Genomic DNA, 26,935 nt, shown 5'->3' with positions numbered 1-26,935 from the left:
CTTGTATCTGTGTATTCTACAAATATACCTTCTCCAGTGCTGAACAGATGCCATGAAGTTAAATTACTTAATTAAAATCTGCTCCTGCTTCATTTCAGTGGAAATCCTTGCGTGAAGATTTGCTTTTCTGTATGGTCTGGCTACTGAAATTTCTGACCAACAGAAAAAGAATATTGAAGTAGGTGAGGGGAACGAATGGCTTAAAGCTCTGGCTGGAACTGAAGTTTAGAAAACTGATTTGGTTTGAAACTGCCAGAGATCTTGTAATACATAAACTGAGAGCATAAGAATTTTCTTTGCAGACATGGATTCCATTTTCTTTAGTTTCAGAACTCTTCTGATGCATCTTCTGTGGCTTCCTAATCACTCTTTGTGAAAAGTAAATTGCGAACCGAACGGCCACTGTCAAATTCCGTATATTAAAATACAGTGGGACCTGCCACCTCCGTAAGATTATGCTGGCAAAAATTGTCACAAGTAGCTGCATAGGACCCAGTAGATAACGTTATTATGAAAATGTAAAAGTGGTGATGAAAGTGAGGTGAGAACATCTGAGGTTCTGCTACAGGCCCAGATATATACAAGCACAGTGCAAATAAAATAGGGCTTACAAGGCCAGAAATCTGTTACTACGCCAGAAGAAAAACTCCCTGATCTAGAGGCATGCTGGAATGCTTGTCTGGCCTACATTATCATAAAAGCATGTGTGTTCTTGAGAGTTTGGAGAGAAATCAGTGGCAGGTGGTTTCATTTCCAGGCTTTGTGACAAGTTTAAGGGCAAATGATTTGAGTTACGGTGAAACATGGTATCCGTAATTCTCAAAAGTGGATGTTACCTTGTTTGGGAGTTCACAAAACCTTTTTGATTCCCCAAGCCAATAGGATCAGAATGTATTTTATGCATGCTCAAAATACTTCTACTGTTAGCTTCCCCCCCACATATTACCAGCCAGGATAGCTATTAACACTTAATGTAGTGTGAACTGCAGAAAAATTTCTCATTGGCTCCTATCCTGTCTTTCAGAGAGGCTTGTAGCCTTTTTTTTCTATGGAGACACTGGAGACCTCCTGCATATCAAAATGCAAAATAAGATAAACAGAGGCAGAACCCTTTTTGGAAGGGGAAAGGGGAGAGAAGGAAATCTGGTTTACCTCAGGGTAGAGGGGAGGAGGGAGGAGTTGAATTTATTAATACACTTAAGCATCTTACTCTGCTTCTATATGTTTTTTTTTTTTTAAATGTAGTGGTTAAATGTTGAATCCTAATGCTCTTAAAAAATAAACCCTAGAGTTTTGCTCTTGGTCCACTGTCCAGCTAGTGACCTTGATTTGATTATTCCTGTCTTTGGTGCCTTCCTAGTAGAACAGGAAAGAAATTTCACTTTGTAAAGTTCACTAAGATCTCCTGAAGAGAAGTAGTCTTTCATTATTGGTTTGTCTCTATTATATGTTAACATAACTTTACTGAAGTTCCATGAACCTCTTCAGTTCCCTTTATTTGCAGTTTTGTTACCTGTGGAGCTGAGATCCATGAAGTCAATGAAAAGATTTTTTTTTTTTTTTAACTGACCTGAGAATTTATTCTGTTTCTTGAGTCTAAGAGGTCTGTAGCATAACAGGGGCGTTGGTGTTTGCATACCTGAATATTTAGCCATAGGGGACACTTTGCACTGTCTTACCTACTTGTGCTCCAATTAGTATGTTTTGCTCTTACCAGTTTTAATTTCTACTTATTTAGTTGGTGGAGGTTTAAAAAGAAGACCCATCCCAACTTGGAGGTCCCACTGACCTCCTTATATGAGGAGGTAAGAAGTACAGCTGCCTATCATCCAGCTTTGGATTTAGAAACAAACACACACCCACAACTTGCAGACCTTCCCAAAACAGTGTTAAATACCAAAGCAATATAGCCCTTTTATGTAACAAAAATGGCTAGAAGCAAAGATTCTTCAAAGCAATAGTTTTCAAAGGAGGTCAGTGCTGGACTGTAGTTTTTCCAGATGAAGGTACAGGGATTTGGGTATGTATTGCAGACTGTGTCTAGAGAGGAAGCAGGAATGGAGCGATTCCCTGTTGACAAGAGCTCACTGGAGTGGCAGTCCACGGGATTGCGGGGATCTGGATCAGGGTGGGGGCACATTCTCCTGGAAGATGCTGAAAACTGTGTAACTTCTTTATTTTTTTGAACAAGCAAGTTTATGATGGATATACCCGAGTCATACTGTTGTTTCATTACTGGGTTTTATTTGATTCTGTACCATCTTGGATTCTGGTGTGTTCACTGCATGAAAGTGTCAATGTTAAGCAAGCAAACATGCTGTGCCCCTTCACTTAGACTTGGCTTTTTCTACCTCAGAGCCTACACCACAATTCATAATTATAGCTGAACTTTGTTTTTTGTCATATATTTCAAGCCCTGGTTTTGTTTTAGTGGTTTATTTCTCTGACTCCTGTCATCTCACACTACTCACAACCTGCTCTGTATTTGTAAATAGCTAATAGGGATGGTGCCAGTGAACAGTGCTCAGGCATGTTTGGTACCATTCCTGAGTTAGTAAGACCAATGATATCTGCTGTACGCATTAGACAGCTTTTTTTTTAAATAGGTACTTTCTTCATCCTTTCTAATTATTCATGTGGTGATTTATAGAAGACCTGAAGATCCTGGTTATCAGTACTTACCTGGTCTGGTGCAGACACGTCTGCTTGGATTCTGCCAATGCATATGGAAACAAAAGACTTGGTGCTCACTAAAGAGGTTGAAAAACTGAATTTGGATTCCCTTCTGAGCTGTAAATTTGGCAAGCTGATATATTAATACATTACTTGCTAGTAATGTGTCTTTAGTCTGGGCTATAATGAAATTACAGGAGGAAATGAGGAAATCACTGAATATCAAAGGCTGTTCCTTTAGCAGTATTTCCCCCTTCTCCTTAGTAAGTTGTAGTTTGAATGTCAGAGCATACTGAATTAACATGAATGTCAGAGGCTTATCCTTTCAACCTTGTATTTCTAACTTCTTTTACTTCATGTAGATGATGTTTGACATAGCCCGTTCTGCAGTCTAGGATGGGTAGTGCGGGATGTATGGTGCCTAACTGCAGATTTTAAATATACATCATTTGTATCTTAAACCTGTTGCAGATAGAAACTGGTGGCATCTTGCATCAGAATAGTAGCATTAGGTTTAGGAGCAAATTCCATGATGGTTTAGACAGGAGCAGGTGCTGGAATAAAGAAAATAACTTCGATCAGACATGAAAAAGTTTGTTCTGGGAAATGGTCAGAAAAATGTGTGTGGGTACTTGTATCCTACAGGCAAAGTAAAGTTCCTTATATGAACTATCATGCAATCTGTTGTCTACAGATGCTAAAGAACTGCTATAACAAAAGGACACGTTTCTATAAAGCAAAGGTGTTTGCCCTAACAGGCGATCACTGTGCTACTGAACTATATTGACACATTTAACATAAAACAAAAACCTACTTTTGCTAAACACCTGCACCTGATACCCATTCTAGAGCCTTTGTCTGTAAAACTTAGTATAACTCTAATGGCAATCTATTTTTGTCATAGCAATTTCAGATATTTCTGGCAGTTTATAATATCTTGCAGTGTCTGAGGCAGATAAAATTGAGCATGCACTATAAAAGCAAGGCTGTATGAAGTGTGGTGGTGGCATTAATTATATTCACTTACCACATATGTGCTGCAGGAGGTTTGACCCTTGAAGTGAGTTCTTTTTTATGACTCCATATCTTTCACCTGTTCTCCATTAGATGGAACATTCCTTCATCTGACAGATTGGATTTTTCCAATGCTGGAAGATGTTATCTTTCATTGCACTCTGAAATTTAAAACAATGCTGTCTCATTAACCATACACTTTTGTATGCGTTTCATGCATCCGGACTTGTATGCTAGCTTTCAAGAGTTCCTGTATCATGTTTCACACAGTTACTTCAGTCCACCACATGGTAAATGTTACTGTTCCACATCTGGCTATATTATATGGAAAGATGTGTATGTTTGTAGTTACTCTTACGTTACACTGTTGTTTGTACTAACTGATTTGTATTGAGATGCTACTCACTCAGAAGTTTAAAAAAGGAATGAGTGGAAGACACAATTCACGGTACTCTTGGCGAGCTCTAGAACGTCTATCACTATGGCTGTAGCAGTGGGAAGGATTTAAATGTCTGCTTTTTTAGTATTCCTTAAATCTGCTGTTGCAGTACAAATCCAAATAGTTGGGTGACAGCTCTCTCAGTTCTGTGAGAGCAATGTGATAATTAATTCAGTTCATAGTGGTAGTGTTTGTCAAATTGCCATACAATAATGAATTAATACAATAATTTCTCCTTAATACTTTAGTTGTATTGTTTCCTCCCCTTGGATTGGGGTCTGGATTTGGGTTAAATGTTGCTGAATTTAGACCGCATCTTTCTTCCCTTCTTTCAATCTATATGCTTTTCTGTATAAAAAGGATGGAAAACAGATTTTTTTTTTCTTTTTAAAGCAAACTGTACTAAAGCCTAATTCAGCAAAGTAACTGTACACACGTTTAACTTTCGTGAAATGCATATGCTGTCACTGTGCTATAAAACACTTGAGCACATGTTTAAATTCCACCGACTGTTCTTTGGAAATAGGAGAATTGTAGTACACTATGAAGATTATCATATATCGTGATGTGAACCAAATTTTGAGACAAAGTTTGGAGTCAGTTATCTACCTGTGCTCTATCGTGAGAGCTGTAGTAATATTATTAACATGCATACCGCTTCTCCCACCCACAGGTGTTTTCTTGAAGGTTACAGTGTTGTGAATAACTAGCACTTTTGCAAATAGCTATAAAGAGGCTTTCCAGTACAAAGCCAGTTTTCAAATTATTCCAAGCTGTAAATGAAAGTGGTTATGACTGAGTTATGACTCATGGCTCAGTGTAAAATGAGCTACTGTTTTCTATCCAGTTTTGCTAGTTACCAGACTTCTAACTCACAACACTGCTGTCACCGCAACTGACGCCATTGGTTGTAGCATCAGAAACAATCGGAGACTAACAGTGAAATCCGGACTCCCCTGTTCCCTCCAAAACTGTCTTTGCAGGTTGATCTGCAGGGTTCAAAGTGTATTGGCAGGTTTGTGGAGGTAGGTGAGCATGGCTGTGTGAAATGTGTAAATGTAGGATTCAATTCAGCATGATTCAAAAGCACTGTTTCTTCTTTTAAAGCAGGTAAGTTATCTCTAAGATGGACTTAATCTTTCAGGTCTGGTCAGTGAGGGAGGCAGAGAGAGAATGGCCTACTGAAAAAGAAAGGTGTAAGAATAAGTTACTGTTCCTTCTTTGATGCGCTTGTTCAGATAAGACACAGGGCCAGGCAAACACTACCTAGTTGTAAACTAGTTTTAAACAACTGCAAAATTTGCTGTATACTAGCTGCTGCTGAATCATAATCTAGAATTTAAACTTTCTTTTAAAAGTACAAGCTGGAAGGACTTTTTTCCTTATGGCACAAACATAAGCTAAACTTTAGGAGACAGCATTATCTTCCTCAATTCGTAGAAGACCTGAAACAATAACTGTGTTGTACATGAGGTTTGTCACATTGTACTTGCTTTTAAACCAAATGATTCCATTGAAATATTTTAAGCCTCTAGCTACCCAACAGGCCTCCTGTTCATCTTTACAGGGTGTTCAAATTTTAAAATTTGCTCTATGTTCTGGTGTTTGGGGCCAGCATAACACTAATTTCACCCAGTTAATTAATGGAAGGGGAACAGGAGTGGGATGAGATTGAAGGAAGAGCAGATGCTGAACCAGGCTCTCTTTGGTCCCCTGGGGTGAAGATTAGGTCCACTGCTACTCAAGTTTGTATCACCCGTGTGATAGCACTGTCTGCCAGCAGCTCCATCTGCTCCATGGAAATGCCTTCCCTGTAACCCTGTCGCAGACCTATGTATAGAAAATATCCTCTACAGAGCAGCCTAGGGATCAGCTCCTCCAAGCTCATTAGGACTTTAGTGGGTTGATTATTTCTGTGTCTCATCTTCATCAGAAGCTGGTAGTAAGTTGCGTATGTTGATCCAGTCTCTGTGATTGTGTGAGGTCTGACTTTCAAGATATATTTTATGTAAAATGTAAGAGTCAGCATCTGAGGAGGGTCTGTACAGACCTTACCCTGTTTGGCGGACAGATGAGTGAACTTTTGCCTTAAACATTTCTTGGTACATAAGGTGCAAGCAAACCAAAACCCCGAACAAGCCATCTGTTCCCAGTGGAAACAGGACTGAGCTGCTGCGACCCCTGAAATGGTCTCCCTGCGACCACCCGGGACACACCGAGCCTGCGCTGAACCAGGGCACGATCGGACAGAGACTTTGGGACCTGGACTGCAAATTACTGCTGCTTAGCACAACTTTTATAAAACTTGCTTAGCATGAGTAGCTAAATTTGCTGAAGCCTTAGGCCGCACTCCCTAGTTCAGAGAGAAAGGGCCCCAGAGCTGGTGCAGACTGGAAAGATAAGGGAGTTACAAGCAGTTTGCATTCCTGTGCTTCACACTCCGGGAGGGAGGATGTCAAGGCTTTGAAATAAGGCCTGCTTGGGCGCCAGGACCCTGGGAAACAAAGCCTCCCCTCACTGCTGAAACAGTGTTAATTAGGGGGGGGTCTGGATTATATCCTCTTCGTCGGGACCTTGGAAGATAACAGCTACTGTCACTGCTGGGGCAGTGCTAATTGCTGGAACAACACCTGTTTGTCAGGGCCCTGAGAAAGAAGGGCAGAACCAGAGGAATCAAAACACATTTGTCAGCAGAAACCGCAACAGTAAAGATAAGGGAGAAAAGCAGCCTGCCTGGGAACAACGATGAGACCCAATAGGGAGCAGGAGACCCCAGACCCAAAAATTACTATTGGTCTGAACTACCGCGTGAGGGGTGGGAAACTTAATTTGAAAAAGCTATAATTGCCCAGGGAGTTCTTTGTTCGGGGTCCCTCTTTGGAGGCACCCAACTCGAGCTGTAACTACTGCATGCGTGTCATTACAATTTATTTATTTAATTTGCCTTGATTTGGCTCCAAACTTTTCAGCGGGAACCTAGGGTCGGACCCTGCTCGAGTTGTAATTACCGCACGCGCATCGCTAAAATTTACACCCAGGGTGAAGAGGACCAACGGGACGCCGCTGGATCCACGGGTGGTGATATCTCTTTCTCTCTCTCTCTCTTTCTCTCTCTCCTCCCCTTTGCCTTTCCCCACCTTTTCTCCCCACTCCGTGGAAAATAAAGTTAAAAGGTTGTACGATATTTGACCGGTTTTAGCGTCTTAATCTCGTCCTTGGGATCGTAATGAACCCCCCCCCCCCCCCCGATATTGGATCGGGACACCCTGCCAGAGGGCAAAGTAGTTAAATCTTGCAGTAGGTTAACAGCTTGTTCATAGACTAAACACGGGCAGGAAAACAGTCCAGTGAGAAGATCAAAACTACCTCACAATTAAAAACATCAAATCCATAAAATTCCCAAAAGTTGCACAATTCATTCTTGGTTCATGTGAAGGCAAACCCACCACTAGTGAACAAAGACATGTTTTCCTGTGAAACTGCACATAATGCAGGCAGACTCTCTTGCTACTTTTTTTCCCATGTATTCTTTTGCACAGAACAGCTCCATGTTTAGCTCTTGCCACTGGAATCTGCTTTTCACCTATCACTTTGCTGATACCACCAAATCCACAGCAAGCCTACCTGTGTTTGCTCTCTAAGATCAACCACTAAGTAAGAGAACCTTCTATGTAGTGCTTAGGAGGTCAGGAGAAAGATATGGAGGAGAGGAATCTAAGACTGAATGGTGAAGTGTGTGTTGGTGGATGAGAGAGGGGCAGGATTTCTTCACCATGATGTGCTACCCTCTTGAGGAAGAATTTTTATTTTTAGGAGACCCCCTGTTAAATTGTGGATAATAAATTGCTCTTTCACCAGTGAAAGTTTATCTAACATTTAGAAAGTCTGTGTGAAATAATCAAGTAGAAAATGCTGGTAATCTCTGCTCTGCTGCTCTAAGTAAGTGCTGTCTGTCTGTATTGTCTCGATAAATATTTGCAAGCCAGTGTTGAGTAGAGTGCTTTTGTTACTTTTAGCTTGTTCAGCAAGGACTGTGATGGTGCTCAAAGACACAGTGTAAAAGAATTAAAATATTCTTTACTACTCTTTTATCTTTTAGTTTCTAACTTTAAGAATGAGGATTGTAGATGATCTGAAAAGACCTGGCAGTTTCTACAGTATCCCTCACTTGCAGCTGGGGACAGGCCTTTCTCGCAGGTCAGCTCTGTAAACCAGCCCAAATAGGAGGGGAGAGAGCGTAGAGTGGTGTCCTTGCTGTGCTGCAGCCCCTGAAAGATGGGAGAGGAGGCAAGTATATTGAGCACCTTGGTGTGTGTAGGTGTTTCAGCTGAAATCATTGAGCTAGGAGGCCATCTGCTGTGATGGCCGCTGCTCACAAGCGTGTGAGAGAATATATTTAAAATGAGTTGCAAGCAAGTTACAGAACGAGAGAGAGTGTGTGTGCACTTTCTTGAGCTGATAATTGCTCATCAGGCAGGGCTGTGCTGATTTTATTGTCTGGCACAGAGCATAGAAGCAGTAAGCAAGCCCTTGCCTGAGTTTTGGGTCTTTTTTTTCCTGGAGTGAAGATGATGGCTTCCAGAACTGTTCGGAGGCAGGCGCGTCAGCCAGACAAGCTCCCAGCAATGCCAGGGGAAAACTGCATTGGTGCTAGCAGTACACCCAGCCAAATAACAGCTGCTTCTGATTACATTGCATTTCACATCTCTGGGAAGGAGGCAGCCTGTTTCATTTCTGTTTTTTTCTTCTCCCCTCCCCCTGTGTTAATCCGACCTTTTTATGAGATGTATTTCTCTGTAGTCAATGACAAAGTGAGCTGTAGAAAGGGATTTTTGCCTACTTGTTGTTAGGCTTTTGTTAATGAAGCATCACATGCCACTGTCCTATAAAGCTGTGCTGTGATGGCAGGGTGCAACAGAACAGCAAAAACTATAGTTCTAGTGTTGGCTGGGGTTTTTTTTTTGCTTTCATTTTTTATCTTGCTACTTCTTCTCAGTTGAAAACACAGAGAATATCACTGCAAGTTGGGAGAAGGTCTATACATGTTGCATCTCTTCTCTTGGATCCACTCTGGGGCTTTACTGTGCGTTTTCACCCTTTTAATAAAGGAACAAAAAGGATTACTGTGTGACTGTTATTCCCTCTCCTGTGTCTGACAGGTACATTTCTTGCTTGTTTGGGATGGCAGCTCCTATGTGGACTGAGTCTGTAAGTGTTCTTAACTTAGGAAAACTGTTCATTTTAAAAATCACTACGTTAGCTGTGAATGCAATTGCAGAGCTGTTGCAATGTCATATGTAACCCCAGAGAGAGAAGGTGTACAGCTCTTCATGCCACAGACTAGGCAGTACTGCTTTCTCCCTAACTTTTTTGCTTCATCTTGCCATGTTACTCTCTCCTGCTGATCCAAACTGTCAGAACTGCAGTGGATTCTTACCCCTAATAACTCTTCTTGCCTGGCTACTGGGTGGTCTGTCACTCTGTGTGCTCCGTTCCCTTGTTCTCAGTCCCTCCTGTTGTACTGACTCTTAATTCCACCATCTTACATACTGCTTGTGTATGCCTTTCATGTCTATGATTATCTCTTTTTTTCCTCACCTCATCTGCCTGCCTGTAATTCATTCTTTCAGGTGTTACAGCCTTTTTCAACATTTAAGTTCTAGGAAATAGGTCTGCAAGGGATTGGATAGGTCATTTAGTCAATCTTCCCACTCAGGGTAATATCAGCTAAAGCCCAGAGTATCCATGAGACATTTTGGGGGTCAGATACCCCCATGAGACATCCTTCCTCTACCTGCCACTACTTGTAGGCTCCTCCTAGTAGCTTCCAGCTGCCCCTTTTCCTGGGTGGTGCATGGGGGGAGTTAGTGTCCAGAAGAAAACCATCCTTGAAGGCTCCATTTGGGCTCATTTTTATGCTGTCTCGGCTACGGGTCTGACTACACTTAAAACTATTTCTGACAGAAATTCAGTTTTCACATTTTAATCTTAAATTCTAATCACTCCCTACTCCCTCCCTCCTTTCCTCCAGCAATCTGTTCTAGTACTCAACTATTTTAATACTAGGAAGTTTTTCCTAATGTCTAACTTAGGCCTCTCCTTGAAGCTCTCATACGTGGTAACCACCTTCTACCGAAGCTGAAATGGAGACAGTTCAATTCTTCCCTATTTATGATAGCTGATAACATGAAGAACTACTAAGTCTTATGTGCCTGGGGAGTGTCTGGGGCCAAGAGAGTATAAAAAGTGTTTGTACTGGTCCGTGATTACGTTACAAGCCCAGTATCCTGTCTGCAACAGTGGCAGTGGCAACTGCATGTCAGGAGAAGAATAAAAACAGAACAGATGTCTTACAATACTTTCCCCTTGAAATGCTGTTCCAACCTCTGTGTTTTCGACTCAGGAGACTGCATGATCTTAGTGCAGCTTGTCTTTTTAGTGATCTCATCTGGATCTCCTTTGTGATTCTTACTGTCTCCTCTTGAATGTATGTAAGCTCTTGAAGCTTATGGCCTCCAAGAGTCTGTATGCTCTGGCTCCTTTGGCAAGGAGTTTGAGAAATCTACTGCGCACTGTGAAGAACAACTGCCCTTAGTTTGCCTTCCAGATAGAGTTGAGGGGTTGGGTTGGGTACCGCCATCCCTCCGGGCCTCAAAGAGGGAAAGAAGCATCAGGAGTGTTAAGAAAGGCAGCAAGGAAACTCGGAGAATAGCCAGAGATGTACATTTATAGGCCCATACCAGAAAGAGCTAAGGAAAGAGAGCATTTTGAATGGAAACATCAGTAGAAAAAGGTTTAGGAACTGTAAGCAAAAATCCCCAGTGTCTCCTGTATGATTCTTGCTGTGTTCAGGGCTCAAAGGTTCCTTGTGAAGAACTGAAATGGCACTGAAGATATGCTGACTGCATTGTAGATTGTCTCCTAATGAGATCAACCTGCAAGACCCCAAATTTTGGCCAACTGCCTGTGGCGAAAATGTCACCCTGCTTTATAGTCCGTTAGACACCTCTCTGCAGATCTTTGAAAAGCTCCAGCCCAAAGCAGTGACCATCTGCTCCCATTCTGCCAGCCTGGAAACTGCAAGTCCCACAGTTCTCTCTCTCTGGGGTGATGTGCCAGAAGTCATTTATTGCCCTAAATGAGTGTAACTGGGAAACTAAGAAACATGTGCTGTGATGTGGCTACTTCAGCTTTCTTTGTGACCAAGGTCAAAAAAACAAAACAAAACAAAAAACTTATAAAAGGCTTTCTCAAAAAAAAATCTTTCGATAGAATAAGATTATTTAATGTATTCATAAAGAAGTAGGAAAGCAACTAATGGTTCAGTGCAGTTCATATTTCATGTCAAATAGATAGTTTTAGCAGAAAGGTTAGCTAAGCAAATAATATTACTTTATATTTTTAAATGAGTATTCTTATAAATATATCAGTAGTTAATACTCATTGGTTACAGTTTTCATGACCACTAACTTTTAAAACAATTTTGCCAAGTACGACATGGATTTGTGCAATATATGTTGAATAACATCCCTGAACCTGCTCTATACTAAAAATTTTACTATTGTTCTATGCCCACTGGAGTGGAGTCTATTTTCTGATGTTTTTGTTTGTTTTAACTGTCTTATTTTTTAAAGGATGTGGTCTCAAATCTTAAACTGTAAGTGATGTGGGAAAGATTTTGTCAATGGTGCAACTCAGGTATCATTTCAGATATAAACATCTTGTATCACTGGGAGAAATGTGGTACAAAAGTTTTAAGAGAAACACTTCAGGACCTGAAGAGGTAGGAATGTTGCCTTTTCTGTTCTCAGTGCAGGTCACACTTTTTTTTGTCTGCTCTCTCTTTTGTAAACTCAGCCTGTATTTATTTTTAATTCAATAGAAAAATTTACTTTGGACCTAAAAGTGTATCTTGCCACTGAAAAATAGATTATACATACACAAATAATATTTATACTTCATCTTTGGCATTTTTAGTGGGAAAAGTCATGCATTAGCAGGTGAGTAAGACAATACGATTGAAGAGATTTCCTTTTTTACTATCTGTAATATCTCTGAGTGTGCACTAAGCATAGCCTAGTGTGCGCAAGGCCCCCTAAGAATTGCAAGTACAGAACTTTAAATCCAAGTGTAATAATGTTTGCTTGAATCTATTTTGGTCCTAAGTTGTAGCATTCACATCTAGGACAATGTTGATTTTCTTTGTGTACAATACAAAAATAAATAAAATATAAAATAATCAAAGGAACTAATGCCTTATCATTGCCAGACATGGTGTAAATATGCCTCTGCTCTGGCGTGCTATGTGTTTTTTCCTGAGAGTAATGCTGATATGGATTTTGTTGGCAGGGTCCTTTAGAATACATATATTAAAAAAAAAATCATTTTTCAGCAAGAGAGGGTGTTTGTTTTAAACCAAATGATTGTTTGCTTGCCTTTCTTTTTTTTTGCCACTTAGGGAGCATAATATGGTGCTGTGCTGCAGATCAATTGATGTTCCATCATGAAAGTGGTTTTTCTTGGCCTCTGCTGTATTTATAGCAGTTTCTAATGAGAAGTTGCTGCTCAGCTGCAAATGCCACAGAGTTAACACTGATATTCTCAGTAGAAGAGAGAAATGGGCTAATCACAGGTGCTTATAATTTGCCAGGTACTTGAAAGCCCTTTCATGTGAGGGTACTGGCTCTGTCTAAATGGAGGGTTCAAGGAAAATAAATCTGTATTCGCACCAGAGAGTACATTCTCCATGGTCCCGTTATTCTCATGTATATAGCAGGTGATGCCCAGAAAATGAGTTTCGTACCAAGCTGCCAGAAGCCATGCCAGCTAGTTGCTGTGCCCTTCACGAAAAAAGTCTCTGCAGTTGTTACACTACATCACTTTCCTAACCATCTCAAGCAGCTATTTCTGAGGACTTTTTGAGCAAATTTTCTGTGAAATATCTTTTATTCCACATGAAAGAAGCGATTGGGAATGAAGCTCACAAGAAAATTGTGCCTGAAGTTCAGCCACTCACAGAACTTTTTGTTACCATGCATGATTTATGGATGTGGCTTGGTACTTTCCTCATTTGTAGAGTACCTAAAACCTCAGAAATCTGGGCTCCTGAGAGTCCTCAGTTCACCGTCTAGCATGTTTGTCAACTTTAAGTTATTTCTATGGAATACATTTTCCCAACAACTGTAAGAGGATGACAGCAGAGATAAGTGTTTCTGGGATGAGCCTCAAAACAGAGAAACCGAATTGTGGCTACAGACGTTTCTACAGCTTGTGCCCAAGGCTACCCATAGCAGGGAACACCATGAGAAACAGAATTGTTGCTTCGCAGCCAGCCAGAGATGTAGGAAAGCTGTTTGGCATAAGCAGACAGTTGTGCTGTGGACTTTCAGTCACTTGGGGTGGTAGGGCAGGAAGGGCTAAATGCTCATAATGTTGTTCTTGACTGTTGTTGCTGCTACTGTTTTTTAGCAAAAGCTTTAATGCAGAAAGCACTTGACACTGAGAACATAACTGAACTGGTGTAGCTAAACCTAAATGAACCTAAGCCTAAATGCTCCTGTCCCGTGTGTGTGTGTGTGTGTGTGTATGAGCACTCACTGTGGTAAATGTTTTAAAACCTAGTCTACATTTTGTCATGAAACAGATACAGAGGGCTTGAGGTTATGGTTGAAATATTTCTGTCTTAGCTTCATCTAAATTAAATGTTTTTTAAATTTTTTTTGCTGCAGTTTTGAAACATAAGATTGCTTGTTTCCAGAATGTCTACAGGTGAGAGCATTAAAGTTTTTGATATAAACAAACAGATGTGGCCTACTGTTCCATTAGTAAATGAATCTCTATCAGAAGCCAGAGGAAAAAGCAGTGGAAAATTTGCATCATCTTTGGTTTGCGTTCACTGATACTCTCATGTTTGCCCAGTCCTTCCACAGTCATTGTGCTTATTATTTTAAGGACTGACTATGGCTAAGAATTAGCTTATGTATGGATAATTCCTTATGTAGTGCTTGCACAAGAAAGCACATCCATGTGCATTTGGAAACTGTACATGTGGAAGCTTTTGTAAGGTCGTTAAGAAAATACTGGTATGGACAAGCCTTGACCATGCTACCATTAGGAGAAAAATTTGCCTACGGCCTGCCAGTATTTGTGGTAACTTAAAGGCTTCAGCTTTGGTAAATAAAGCATAATTGTACAATAATCAAAGTAAGTATGATGGTTCTGTGGTAAAGGCTACTCCTTTTTGATCCACTTGTTTTTCTGACCCAGAGAATGGCTGCTGTAAATGGTCTGCCAAGGCCAGAATGTGCAGGGTGGTCATACCCTTGAATCTCATAAACTAAATCTCTCTTTATTTGCATTGCAAACTCCCCATAGGCCAGGCAGCCAGTAATGCTCAGGAGAACTTCTTGGTTTTATTTCTAGTGATGAATCTTGCAAACTGTTAAAAGCTTGGTTCTGCACGGCAGCTATTGTTATGCTGGTTCTCGTTTTTGCAGCACTTTCCCCCAGCAATTTCTAGAAGGATAAATGATGACTTCAGTAGCTAGAGTTCATTGTCAGTTATGAAGGAATCCAAAGCTCTTTCAGAACTGCTTCAGCATAATTTTCTACCCATTTTTTTGACCTGTACACATACCTACTTATAAAGCAAATTAATACAGGTGTGGTTGTACTTACTTTTAGAGAACCACATTTTGGGTTCGTCGTAAGGCAGGCTAAGCTTCCTCCTCCTCCTCTTCATTTCTGCAGTAAGAGCTTCTTTCATGTTGCTGGCTGTCTTGGCAAAAACTTTTCCATTTTTGCTTCAGGCAAGTGTGTCTAATAGGACCCATGATATTGGCTGTCTTTCCTAGGCGCTGCTTACCCAAATGCACTGGAAAGCTAGACAGGAAATCCACAAGCTAACATGAGCACAACTTGGTGGAGTGGAGTTGATTAAGATTTAAACATGACTATCTGGGGCATACAAGTGCAATGAATGTGAAAGGAAAGTTTGCAGTATTTACACTGAGAAAGCACAAAAGTGTGATACTAAGTGCTTTAGCAGTAGAGGTATGATAGAAAGGCAGGAAAATTGTAGCAGGAGCCTATAATGAAGCTTTAGTGTGAGGAACCATGTTGGATAATATGACAGTATAGGACTGTTATCTTTGTGTTGCTATAAATGTTGCTACAGGTGACAATGTAATTTGAAATAATATATGAATAAGTAGGAAATGTTGGACTCTTCACTGCTCTACTTTCAAGCAAATTAAGCACAAGCTTCTAATTTCTGTCAAGCTCTGAAGTCTACTAGGTCTTCAGCAGGGAGTATACTGAAGTTTAAAATACCAAAAGAAGTGCAGAGGCTTTTTGAAGAGCTTTGTCCTACCCCAGAGGCTGCAAGCCTTTCCTGTGCTATGGACGTCGTGGCAATTATTAGTGTGAGTAAGGCACACATAGCTCATCTCGTTAAGGTAAATTCCATTTCTTCCACTCAACAAAGCTGCATTTTCTTCACTCATGCTTTGTATCAAGAGGTTGCAGCTGGGGCTTATAAACATCATAAAGTTACCTAGAAGCTGCAGGGCACAGTGGGAGTAAGAATACACACTGAATTTCTTTGCATTTAAATTAAGGACTGAGCATGGTATCACTAACTGTAAAAAAATTAGTGTTAGAGCCAAATCAAAGAGGTTCTTGTCTCTTAATTTTAAGCTAATATAGCAAAGATGTCTAATAATTCCAACATATCTTTTACAGCATTTTTATTGCGCAAATCCACATTTGCCCAGTTTGTAAGACCAATTGTTGACTTAGTTTCTGCAGAGATTTTGAACTGATACCAGTTAAAGTCAAATCACATAGTATCCCTCACAAATCTGACGCACTATGGTTGAGTAGAACAGTTTTCTGCATTTTATTATGAAAGGATCAATTCTAGTAGGAAGAGACTCATTCATTGCCCATGCTTATTCTATGTGATGTCTGTCTGACATGAACAGGGGAGATGTGTGAATACTCTTGAGTTGTATTGTGTGCGCTAGATGACGGAGGTAGGTTAGTTGCAGACTGGCCTTTACTTTAACCTGAGTCCTTTCAGTCAATATTGAATCTCTTAGGACAGGTTCGCTGTTCTGGAATCACATAACTTAGGGAAGGCTCTGTTACAGGTGGAACACTCTCCTGTCAGGATCAAACAGTGGTTGCATTATTTGTATTGCTGGAAAATTAATTGTTTGGCACCCAGTTCCATCTGGGTTCTGACTGCCCTGCACTACTGCCTGCCGTGTTTGATCAGCAACACACTGTACCTAACCATCTTTAGCACCCAGGGAAGAAAGCAGGAGTTGGATGTGTGATTTCGGTGCTAAGCCACATCCATGTCTGTAATAGTAATATTATAACCACATTGCTTAGCTTGTTGAAAAGGCCCACAAATTATTCCTGAAACTTTGTAAAGAAAGAGAGCTTAAGAAATGAAGAGAATATCTAAAACTGCTTAACCAAATATGGGGGAAAAAATTGTGTTACAGGAGTGAAACATCAAATGTAATCCTTTTTTTGACACATATCATATATAGGCTCATATATAAAAGGAACTGTTACACAAAGCTGGTCTGACATTAACTTAGTGCTGTTTAGTGAAGCTTTTGAGAATCTGGAAGACTGCAAAAAAAAAGCTGCCAGGTCTTTTGGAAGAACTAGAAAAAGACTGGAGAAATCTTCATGTGCTGGCAGGTTTAGATAAATGTGATTGTGTTTTCCTTTGTAGCTGCTGTTTGCTCCTTACCTATATCATACAACTTTCTCCAGATGAGTTGTCTGTATCTTCTTAATTCTTTAAAGCACAGCAGTATTGGAAGATAAAATGACATATGATATGCTTAAAAAAATGTCAAAGATGGCAATAAAGATGGGTTTAAATTTCTAATTAGACATTTGGAAGGTCTTCAAAGGCTTAGTCTTCCTAGATGGAGCTCTAGTGATTCCCTGCTTACATCACCTTTATGATCTTTATCTAACTTCTGTAATGTGACTGAACAGAAATGAATGAAACTCCGTTCAAATTTCGTAACAGCAGTACGAAATACTGCACTTTCCCTTACTCGTGTGAACACATGTAGCTGTTAAACATAATCTATCCATGCTGTACACAAGTACATAAACAAATCTTTACATCTTTCTTTAGCAGGGAAGAGAAGGCCTGGAAAACATGCCTGGCAGCATGAATCATGGAGTCAGTGCCAGTGGCTTTGAAATTTTGGAACTGTGTGGAAAATGATGGATGGAGACATGGAGCACGATGATGTACCTTAATAGTCGTGTGTCATCCTCCTCCCCCCCACCGGTTATGAATCCAAAATGATTATAAACTCTGCTTTTCAATGGAAGTTGCATATGGTATTTGTTTTTAAGGGAAAGCTGGTTAATATTAAATCTTTATCTTACTTTGTGTCATTTTGGAAACTGTATCTACCCATATCTCCTGGAGTTGCAGGCAGAGATGCATGGAAGTCCTTTGCTTTGGAGCAGCCCTTGGGAGTGGGGTCCCAGCTGTGTGTCAGGGCAGTTCCAGAACAGCAGCCTCCAGAGGTCTCTCCCAGGACCTCTGGTTTCCTGCCGGGAAGCCGCAGGTCTGAGGGCTCCTTGGGCTCTTCCCTTGCTGATCGGAGACAGGGGTTCAGCAGGCTGCCCACAGCTGGCTGGGCTAGGGAGTCCGCAGCACCCATTGCTCCCCCCCTCACACCAATTGAAAGGTGATTTATCTGATGGGTCTGTGACAGCAGGAGATCAGACAGACTTTGAGCCCTTGCATTGCAGTGGAAGGTGTGTGGAAAGCTAGATACTATGGATGAATTGACATTTTCTGAAGGGGAAAACACATTGTCAGAAAACTTCTAATTATCTAAAGGAGAAAAAAAACCACTGAAGAGAAAGGGAGACTTGGCACATATGAATTAAAGTGGAATGGAGGACGCTGGGAATGAACAAGAAGAAAGATGTAGAGAACATGAAGTTGGTGCTCTTAAGTTTTCCCAGTCCAATCAGGGAGTCCAGTAGTTGGACCATGACTGTCATCCTAAATGATGTTTAGCAGTCTCTTGTTGTTCCTTAGTGGATAATGTCCATATCACAAGAACTGTTACCACACGATCATGTCAGAAGGCTTTTGCTGTTCTTCCTGTTAGTCATGGAAGACAGACCAGAGCTGAAAGGTCACACAAGACCTAACAAAGTATCCCTCCATCTCTCTCCAGAAATGCCTTAGCCAGCAAGTGATACAAACACTAGAAGCTTAAACAATTGCTGTCCTGTGTCATACCTTTTCACTGAACAGACAAGTGGTTGGCTTCTCTAGCAACTGTACTCTGGATGTTTTCATAGCTTGTGAGTGTCTTGCTCATTCACTCATATCAGTGTTACATTATATATATATATATTTATGTATTGTTTTTTCAATGAAATAGAGAAGATTTTAAGTAATACCTTGTACAACTTTAAATCTCCAGTTTGTATTACTGATCATATATATGTTATGGCATTAATGGCAGTGTTTGTTCTGCATTCAACCTGTAGCTGAAAATAAGGCTGTTTCACATTTGGAAGAAATTGTTGGTACAGCCATACTGTGCGTTACCTTTGCAAGCCACTTTGGGGGGAGGGGGGATCTGACTTATGCTGACAGAACTGTGCTTTTGCAAGTGTGATTTACTCAGCCCGTCTGTGAACTCGGTTTACTACTTACTCCTGTATCCATAACAGTAGATTCTACAAAAGCAACCATCTTTGGTCAGAAATTGTACTTAGTTCACAGTCTTGTCTGGTGTAGCTGTAGTGGAAAACTTTACAATAGAAGTCTAGTAGATGGTTCAGATAAGTTTTGCCTATTGTGTTTATTTCTACAGAGCAGTTTCTACTTCTGCAGCTCTTAGTGGAGTGGGAAATGCAACGCACAAGGCCTTACGGAAGAACCCGTGGAGTTTCTGAGCGCAGGATAGGCTGTGTTTGGGAAGAATCTTCAGCTAAGAAGAGGTAGAATTACACTACGGAAACATTAACTTTTGCTTGATTGTTGCTGCCTTAAATGAAGTAAACCTCAGGTCTGATTTTTGTCAGTTTAAACCAGTAACTTTAATCAGTAATCCAATTCACTTCTGTTTTCGTGGCATTTTCTCCTGCTTTTACAAAAAAGCATCAAAAGGCAGACATAGGACAGAAGCACTCCACCCAAAAAGGAAGAAATTGACTAAAAGTTGCCATTACTGGTACTTTTTTATTCCAGTATATGCTGCTATTGTTGATAGAGCTCCTCATATATCATGAGCTTAAAAACAAGAGAGAGACACACACACGCGCGCAAAAATATGGGCCAGTATGTCCACTGCAGTAAACAACCGTTTGTTTATTGTCATTAAAAAACAGCTGGGTTGACCTGTGGTGAATTTGGCCTCAAGAGTATTCCTGTGTCTTTTGCAAGTGGTGTACAACTGATCAGGTTTCTTGTTTGTCAGATACCTACACAATAAAGCGTATGGTGATTCAGTGGTGGTATTTAATAAGGCTTGTTTTAGGATAATGATACAGAAAAGGACATGATTCTCCTTTCAGTTTTGTTTTGAGTGCTGCAAGAAAGATCATGGTCACTCATTTGATATCGTATCCTCCTGTGATGTTCTGGGGCCTGCTCCATCATCAGGTACAGGCAGAAATGTTATCAGTATATGACTGTGTATAACTACTCATGCTCTTACAATAACTGCATGAATTATATAACATTTCAGCTGAATGCAGATTGCAAGATTTCAGTCTGTATGGTGATAGTATTCTGCTTTGGGAAAAAAAATACTATGTTTACAGTCCGCAAGTTATAAAGTAATAAAACTTCTAAATCTGTAGTACCTGATTTATCCAATACAAAACTAATGTAATATAAAAGCAACGATCAAACACCTAGGTTACCTCCTTTACATAGTATGTTATCTACAGGTTTGTCTTACAAGTCACTTTGTTTAGCTGTTTTCACTCCATGCTGTTAGCTGTTCCCTACATATACAAATCTTTTTCTTAAACCAGTTCTGATGTGGAAGAACCATCAAACTGTGAGATCTTTTTGAGCTGTTTAATTTTAAAAAGTGCATCTAACAAGACATGTGCAGTTTTTGCAGTTGAAAGTATGAATCATATACTTCTGTACTCTCTAGTAGGCAAGTGGAAACAACAGAGCTTCTGTGGTGTGTGTCCATGCAGTTAGAATTGTGTGTAACATGAATGTTTATGGGCACATATTAAAAAAAATTCTCACATGAGGTGTAAAATAGTGTTATCAGATCTTTCATGTCTGTAACTTGGAAACATGGGTTAAGTCCTATATATTCAAAGTGCGGAATCAATACCAACTGAAGGAGACTGTCTTGAAGTATTTTGCATGAACAAAGCAGCCTTTGCACAGTAATCGCATATTGAAAAATAAAAGTATTTAGGTATGGTATTTGTCTAATAAAATGACTGGACTTTGTAGACTTTTGTATTTATTCTGTCACATCTGTAGTAATTTCAATTCAGATTTGGGGAAATTCTCTTTTAACTTTCATTTCTTAATCATATTTTAATATCATATTTCTTAATCATATTTTACAGTTCTTCTGAAGCTTCACTTTTTATAATATTGGAGTAAAAAGAGAAGGAAGAAGCAATGGCTGCTGTCTTATCTCTTTTGTTGTTAACAGGTTTAAAACAGAGTTTTTGCTGTGAGCTCTGCCTCTGTGATGACACTTAAAATCCAGCTGTAGAGCGTGTTTCTGCTGCAGTACCAGAGTGAGTTTGTCAAGGCATCTCCGGTGAGAGTGAAGGGCCCTGATTCATTTGGTTAAGCACTGGTTCTGGCAGGGGGCTTTTTTTGATAAACCAACAGAACGATATGGGTCGGTCATTAACAGCTGACTAACTCTCAAGGGTTTCTCTTTAGCTTTTGACTTTGCTTTGTTAAAATTTACAACGGCGAATTTTGTGCCATAGATTTTACGCAAGGCAGTGTGTGCTTGTATCATGTTTCCCTGCTACATCTTAATGGCTGTTTTACATCTAGGCTAGAATGTGATACAATTATAGTGTCCCCCACTGAGAGGAGTTGGGGGAGAAGTGGAGAAAATACTGCACAGCTGTGTTGGTGCCATTAACATTTAGGCTTGACAAGCCGGTTATTACAGTTGGTTATTTAGTGTTGTTTTGGACTGAGCATCCCTTTTCTCTAAGGCCAGACTTGACAGTTATGTGACAGTGGAGGTTCTGGATAGCTTCTCCAAAACCTTACAGTGAAATAGAGTATGAATAAAGATGTATAGCAAATACAGCTAAGTAAGCCAGGCTTTTCAAATAAGTAACTTTTTTATTATTACTCAGAAACATTGAGATAGTTAGAGAGGACTATGTACACTCTGTAAGTCCGGAGGACTTTGAAATATGACAGTTGCAATTGGGAGGTCTACGTTTCTGTTTTTACAGCTATTCTAATCTTCCTATGTGATTGTGTGCAAATCATGCAAGACTACTTGTAAAATGAGTATATAATAACAATAAAGATCCTATGAAGATACCTTTAGGGCATAGTGCCTTGCAGTTATATCAAGTGAAAGAAAGTTTATCCATTATCCTTCATTCACCAATGAACGTGGTGCCTTGTTTGGGAAGGTCAATAGGCATTGGTAGCATGGCAGTTGATAGTATTGACTTAGGAAGTAATTTACAATGCACAGTGTGGAGGAAATGAATCTATATAAGAGAATATGATTTCTTTCCTCCCTTTCCTCTCCCAACAGTCTGTAGAGGTGTTAAAAATAAGGGTTTATGGCCACTGTATGCTATTTAGAGGCAATAGTTCAGTGCTGCCAGCGGATCTCAAATTGAATAAAAGTGGAGAACATCATTCTGGTGCAAGCTCCGTCCCTGCAAGCTTCAAGCTGGGTTGTGTAAAGTGTTGTGGGTTAGACATGGAAGAGAACTGTCCTGCTGTTTACTGTACTAGTAAGGCTTCAGCCAGAGTACTCTGTTCAGTTTGTGCTGCCACACTCAATTAGTCTGTGTCTTCCCTGGAGTAACAAGCATGATCAGAGGCTGACAAGGAAAGAATGAGGGAACTGATTCTGTGACATCTGGTGAGAACTAAGTTGGGGAGATATGATAACAGTTTTGAAATATGCTAAAAGAAGGGAATAACTCTCCTATACATCTGCTAGGGATAGGATGAGAAATAACAGGCTGAAATTGCAAAAAAGTTAGGTTGGATTGAGACGTTGGGGAAAAGGATGTAAGGATAGTTATATCTAGGTATATATTGTCCAGAAAGCTGTGGAATCTGTCAGGATACTTTACATGTAGTTCAGTTTATCTAGGACAGAATTTAGATGTCCTCTCCAGCTCTCTTCCAGCTTGTATTCCATGAATACTGGGGATTCTCTGCCCTGCCCCCCATGGACTTGCAATGCAAATTTCAATCTGGATTCAAATCCTCTCGGGAAATCAAGGTGACTCAGATATAAGCTATTGGATGCAAGTTCTGTTCTTTTATCTAGTCACAACTAGTAGCCCAAAGATTTGGCTCTCCACCTCTGAAAGGAGAAGCTGAAGCATTAATGTGTGCTGAAATTTTCATTTTCCACAACCCAAAGGAATCCTAACCTATGGAATCTTTTGCAGAACTCAGTTTTTTCTCTATGAACTGTTCAACTTTGTAAAAATTGTTAAATATTTAGCGGTGCTGAAAGCGATGCCCTTTTTTTCCCCCTCCCTTTGCTAGAATAATTAATAGCCCAAGTGATGACATGGGGAGTTGGTGTCAAGGCAATTTTGACTACATTTGTTATCAGTGATTTGCAATCCTGCATTGGATGAAGCACCCAGAGTTTGTGGCCTTTCCTTTCTTTTTGGAGCTAAGTAGTATTTTCCAAAGAAAATAAGTCATTGTCAGATTCCCAACCAACCCCATTTGTAGTTTCTGGAACCCAGAGAACTTGCACTGGAGCACATTAGGAATTTTATTTTCCACATTATATTTTATATCACATGTCTAACTTACCATATTTGTGTTCTTTAGAAGAGGTTTCAGATCACCTTCTAAATCAGTGCAGGAGTTGAGGGCAGAATTTAACACATTAGAAAATGAGACTTGACCACTTCAGGATTATATGTTGTGATGCCTACAGTGATGGTTTTGCCAAAAAGTGCCTGTCTGGGTCTCTGCTGCAGATAGATTTTTCTCTGTTGTGCAGAATAAAGTAACATCAGTGTTATTTCAGTTTAACATCAAGGGATGACTGGAATAATGCTTGCAATGGGTAATATCAGCATGAAAGAATGAAGCTAACTTATTCCTGCTACTTACTGTTTATTTTTCTTGCATGCTGTTTGTAAGAATTTCCTGTATTCACTTTGTAGTGAGCTAAGTCAGTATTCTGTATATTTAGGTTTCACAGGCTTCCTTCTTATGCTGTGGAGCTCATCGCAGTCAACATCTGGCAGCTGGCTGGGAAGCCCATATTTTTATTTTTTTTCAGGGGATGAGAGCTGTTCTGAAATTTCTGGCTAGATATACTGAAATATGCATCATTTGGCACAGACATTACTGATGCAGCTGTACCATATTCAAAAAAGTGATTCAGAAGCAAAACAGGTAACAGTATGACAATCTGTTCTGCAAGTAGATTCATAATAAGAGCATAGATGCACAGTGGGGCTATGCTTTCTCCCTTCTTTGGGTTTTGAGGTAAAAGATGTGATATAATGTGAAGAAAGAAAGCAAATTCTCATTAAGACATGAACAAAATGCTTTTTAAGAAAGGCTAGCAAGTTCACTCCAAAGATTGTGATAAAAATCATTCTGGAGGGCTCTTTCTGTGTTAATCATCTGCACACAGATGCTTATTTCTAAGAATTTCATCTTAGTGCACATAAAGCCATGCATTAAAGAGCAAGTATTCTGAAAATGTGCTGGTTGTTTAGCAAGTGAATGAAAGATATCTTTTCACTTGTCTTACCAATTGGTGGAAAAACCTAATCACAAAGGAGACTGTCAGAAGGTGGAGGAGGGTGGCTGGGTATTCTGAAGTTTGCAGGGGGGAATCTCATTCTTCTGCAACTACATTTATAGAAAACTTGCATCCTTCAGGAGACCTATTGAGGAGTACACTGTAAAGTGTAGTTAAAATGTTTTTAGACAAGTTACAGGCTTCACATGCAGTACTGCCAACAATTCAGCTGAGAATCAAAAATTTGTGAGACCTTTTATTTGCATGTCATATATTTTAAATACTGCCTAGAGCAATAAAGGTAGATAGATATGTAGATATATGTATATACATATAGATAGATAGATAGAGCTGTGTAGTACAGATATATATCATATCCTGTCTTCCACAATGAATTCCTGGTCCTTGAGGAGGATAGCTAGTCTTTTACAGCTGTTTGAATAATTGTAACGATGTGTGAGTTAACTCATTTATTACTTGTTTAAAACCTTTTCCCTTATCCTGACATGTGCATTGTTGTGCAACATCTTGTAACAGTTTTAATTTTTAGTATCTGTATTGCTATTATGGCGACAGTGATTCCATATATTTTTGACTTCTTCATATGCAGAGCCCTTATCTCTCTGCGGTTGGTGTTTCAGCAATATTGTCAACATTCACCTAACATACATGCTCTTTTTCAGTCAGCACTACAACTTTTTATAGCTATCATACCCACATATGCTGTGAACCTAGATGCCCTCCAGCTTACAGGAAAAAAATCCTGTTTTTTGCATCTATATTATCTATTTAAAAGGTATAATTTACTACGTGCTTCTTCATACATGTCACTTGGAAGAAGTGTCATGCAGGCAATCAAAGCCATAGAGAAGTCGCAAATGAACATGATACATATGTATTAAGGACAGCGCTAAAATTGTGTGTGCACAAGACAGAAAAAGCCAATGTCTTATATTTACCAACCAGGGTGCTTCTTTGACAGGAGGGGGAAAAATCTGGCTTAATATGTCATTTTAAAGCCTGGCTATAGTTTAAAGATTAATACAGCAAGTATGTACAAAGAGGATAGAAGCACTTACGAATTACATACCTTTTTCCATTTATCTAATCCTTTAAATTAGGAAATGCCATGACTAGAAAGAAACAAATGATTCTAAAACCAGAAGGACCTGGAGAATGAAGATATCATCTGCTCCAGGTTTTGTGATTCTGTGCATTATCAGGTTCTCTCTGAGTTTTGGTTTCATTGAAGTGAGATCATCAATCAGTCCTGTGGGGTGTTTCCCTTAGAAAGAGGGAGAATTTGTGGATGACACTAATGAATAGAGGCAGAAAAAGCCTGATATTTGCTTTCAGGAACCTTTGTTTTCAAAGGTCATGTCTGACACATTCTGAAGTTCAACCTTTTTTCATTCTGCCACAGAAGTTAATGTTTACTGTCACTGTTGGTCTGACTGGGATATACTGAAAACAGCGCTAGGCTTTAAGATGCAGTAAATTGCTTCATTACACCCTGAGTAATAATATTTACACCAATTTTCTTTCTTTTCCCCTCTAAGGTCACTTGTCTTGAATCCTGCAAATCCAAGTCTTAATGTGTGTAAGAACAGCAATGTCTGGGATGAAGCTGCTCATGTGGCCAAGCAGAGCTTCCCTGAGCCTCTCTTTAATGGTGTGAGGGCAAAAGAGCTCTGGGCTTTCACAAACAGCTGGTAAAATATTATCCCTGAGAACACAATCTGGCAGAACCTTCCCTACTAATTTTGTCAAGGTAAATGATACAAGCCTTCTGATAGGAGTGAGTGATCTGGGGTCAAGGGGTTCTTGTTTTCTCTGTCTACCAATTTATTTAGCAAACAACTGTTGTCATCACTTCTGAATTAACTGCATGCAATTCACTCTGTTCAGGGAGTTAAATCTCCTGCTACAACTTTATCCCTCTGTAATGGAAAAAGCTGAAAGATGTGTTTATTGTTCTTTCCTCAGGTAGCTAAAGAGTTCAGGCAAGAGAGCAGAGAGGGCAACATCTCATAGGCCTTTTATTACATACTACAATAGCTTTTACTTCCCAACTGCCTTGAGCAGGAATTGAATTCTATAAAATGTTAAAGCATCATTTACTTAAGTGTCCCCCTGAAAAAACTATGTGGTTGCACAGTAAGATGACTATATATCTACCTAACATCTGGCAAATCACTGTGTTATGATATGTAAATATTGGGAGGGTGTCCAATAGACTGTCTCTCCATACATCAGTTACTTCCAGAACTTAGACAACTATGTACCTCCAGAGTGTAAGATCAAAGTAAAGCTTGAAATGTAGTGAGGAGATTAATGATGTAACCAGACACTACCTGTGCTCAGGATAGGCAATAATGGGTTTCAAATTCTAACAATAGACTGTTTGGGTACTGGCACAATGTAGGCTGTTAGAGCTACAATACAAAATTCCCATCAGAAAGCAATTAGGCATTTTGCTGGAATGGCAGCGCTGGCAAAGTTACCTCTAACAGTAGGAGGAACAGCATGGAGTGCGTGCAGCCCAGAAAGACTTAGGTGCTGCTAGGTGTCCAAGTATAGTCAGCCCTGACCAGGGCCAGGCCATAACATAGAAATATGATGGAGACAGACAGGAGTGGAGAGGGAAGAGAATGGAAATGCGAGAAAGGACAGTCCTTGTTAACACCAAGTGAAATGCTGAGTCCAGCCAAAGGTAGCTTCCCATTAGCCTGAAGAATGCATGGAGCTCTAGGATTTGGCCTCTGCTTTTGTCTGTGCTTTTAAGTCTTGATTCCTGTATAAATCC

At 39.9% G+C, this 26,935-nt stretch overlaps 1 long non-coding RNA gene across 3 annotated transcripts; it reads left to right on the top strand.

The window, feature by feature from the left end:
* The first annotated feature begins 7,398 nt into the window (after positions 1–7,398).
* Positions 7,399–26,917, top strand: LOC135324413 (uncharacterized). Of its 3 annotated transcripts, none has more exons than XR_010385796.1 (5): positions 7,399–18,496; positions 19,015–19,141; positions 20,836–20,923; positions 23,569–23,774; positions 25,689–26,917. It is a non-coding gene; the product is annotated as an uncharacterized LOC135324413 (long non-coding RNA). The 3 variants fall into 3 exon arrangements; XR_010385797.1 differs by having other exon boundaries at positions 20,836–20,946; positions 23,659–23,774; XR_010385795.1 differs by having other exon boundaries at positions 20,836–23,774.
* Positions 26,918–26,935: the final 18 nt, after the last annotated feature.

The sequence above is a fragment of the Dromaius novaehollandiae genome, chromosome W, assembly GCF_036370855.1.
Source record: "Dromaius novaehollandiae isolate bDroNov1 chromosome W, bDroNov1.hap1, whole genome shotgun sequence".
Taxonomy (NCBI): Eukaryota; Metazoa; Chordata; class Aves; order Casuariiformes; family Dromaiidae; genus Dromaius; species Dromaius novaehollandiae.
Note: the sequence above shows the minus strand (reverse complement) of the source record. Positions and strands in the feature narration are given on the sequence as shown.